The sequence below is a fragment of the Tenrec ecaudatus genome, chromosome 8 (genome assembly GCF_050624435.1).
Source record: "Tenrec ecaudatus isolate mTenEca1 chromosome 8, mTenEca1.hap1, whole genome shotgun sequence".
NCBI classification, from domain to species: Eukaryota; Metazoa; Chordata; class Mammalia; order Afrosoricida; family Tenrecidae; genus Tenrec; species Tenrec ecaudatus.
Genome location: NC_134537.1, coordinates 116,504,191 through 116,506,820, shown reverse-complemented (window position 1 = coordinate 116,506,820; position 2,630 = coordinate 116,504,191).

The following is a 2,630-nucleotide window of genomic DNA, read 5'->3' as shown; positions in this document are numbered from 1 at the left end:
CAATATGTGCAGTGAACCTGAGATGAAGTCTCACCATCCTTGCCTCTAAGGAACATTCTGGCTGTACTTCTTTTAAAAAACACATCTGTTTGTTCTTTTGGCAGTTCATGGTACTTTCAATATTTTTGGCCAGCACCGTAATTCAAATGCAATGATTCTTCTTCAGTCTTCCATATTTAATGTCCAACTTCCACGTATAGATGAAGCAATTGAAAATCCACAGTTTAGGTCAAGTGATTTTTAGTCCTCAAAGTAACACCCTTGCTTCTCAATCCTTTCAAGAGTTCTTGGGCAGCAGATTGACCCAATGCAATGTGCTGTTTCTCTTGATTGCTGCTTCCAAGAGAATTCGTTGTGGATTCAAACAAGATAGAATTCTTGAGACCAATCTGTCCTCTCTTTTTATGATGTTAGCTCCTGGTTCAGTTGGAGCTGTAATCCACAGTGAAGCTGCAATGCTTGACGGTCAGCACCCAGTGCTGGCAACCCTCCTCACTTCCAAGAATCAAGGTGGTATCATCTGCATATCATTGCTTGACAAAAATATGATGGAGCTAGAAATGCATTCAACACGCCAAAAGACAGAATTCTGGCACAGGAAATAATAGACTTGCTTGTCTGACTTTCCTTCAATCCACCAAAACACTTTTGGTGACAGAACATCATAGAAACCACCAAGACTTAATAAAATATGAAAACGAACATATAGAAGCTCACTAACAAGTTCTGCTAGTATCTATTTTATAAATTAAAGTCCACAATCATCTGGTGTATAAGAAGAATCTTGTATGCTAATTTCATTTCGCATCATAAGCACTGGTTTTACTTACGTGTGTATCATATCCATTTACTCCTATACACTTTTGTATTTATTTATTCATTTTTTAATCTCAAATAGGAAGCCTAGTTATTAATACTGTGTGCACTTGATCCAGAAGGGAGTTTGTTTCTCAGATCAGCCATTTAAGCGCTATGTGAATTTGGGTCTCAGTTTCTTCCTGTGAAGAGTAAAAGGCTCAGTGGATGCTCGCTCATGTGGTTGTTTAAAGGGACCCATTGGTGAAGAAAGTCCCTAGGGCACTACTGGGCACAAAACAGCACTGAGAAAAGGAAGCTTTACAATGTTTCTCTCCCTCTACAATTTCAAAATAGACAACACTATCAATCTAATTCAAGTGACTAAATACAGTAATTAAAGTAAACTTACAATGAAAGGTATTTTGTAATTTATTACTTCATTCATTCATGCAGGAAGTAATTCTGAATCCTATTGTGTATCACTCATTGATTCCCCGATGTCAAGAATGCTTTTCTTAAAAACAGAGCCGAGGTTATGCATCTCACGGGAAAAAAAAAACCCACTCAATATCCAGTAAGAAAAAACAAGTAAATAAAACAAAACAGCTTTAGATGAGTGTAATGTAGTGAAGAAAGACTGAATGAGAGAGAGTTTGAACTTAGAAAATAAGAAAGGGCTTAAAATTGACCATATTTTGTATTATTTTATAATGAGCCTTATTTTAATATTTCTTTATTTAAAAACTAAATATGTGCTTTAAAAATGTGTGCAATACATAAAACAGAGACATAGAAAAGCAAACTACATCTATGTCTCCGACCTCAATTTCCTCTTACTCTGCCCAATGTTAACAACTGACTATATAATTCTTTGCATATATCATACAAAGGAGCTTCAAAAACTTATATAGAAAATTCCAATATCTTTTCATTTGTCTTCTCTCTAACCTTTTTGAGGACCCATTGTAGAGCTACACCTATTTAAGGGGTCTGTTTTTTTTCTTTAAAAAGAATAAATAAAAAAATTTAAGCACAAATGTTTGAAAATATACTTTTCTCTGATAGCTGTACTCTAAATAAATGATGGAATCTATCATTTCTAGAGTGTTTCCAATATATGGTTACTATGATATAGTAAAATAAATGTATTTGGCTTCTGTTTGCCTTAAATTAATACATACTTATTTGCTCCCCAAATTGTGTAACACATATTTACTTGTCTGCTCTTTTTTCTCCCAATACTCTCTTGCTCTCTCTCCCTCTCTGAATAGGTGCATGTTTCCATCTGTATCAGCCCTTCCTAATACTTATGTACATGGTGGTATCCAGCCTTCCTCAGTGTCGGGATCTCACATAAACCATGGCAAGAAGGTTCTGGCTGAGTAGAGATAAGGAAAGTATCATAGATAAATAAAAATGCAGCTACAGTATTTCTAACAAATAAATGACTTTGAGTGTTTATGGGAATGAAAAGAGATCACTGGTGAAATTGATGTAAAACTACAGAGGGTATGAATGGAGTAATATAACATGAAAAAGACAAGCAGAAACCATAGCAGGTAAGCAGGTCATGATAAGAAGTTTTTGTCCTTTCTGAGTGATATTGGAAGTCTTCAAAAGTATTAACTAGGAGCAAGACATGACCGTTTATAATTTTAATAATGTTACGCTATAGGGAATTAATTAAGAGATAAGAGAGCACACATGGATATTAGCTTTAATGTTTAAGTCAGAGGAAACTGGTGTCGTGAAGTACAAAGGACTAAATCAGAGCTTTCTACACTCACAAAGAGTTACAGTCTCGGAAATTCATAGGAGTACCTCTACCATCA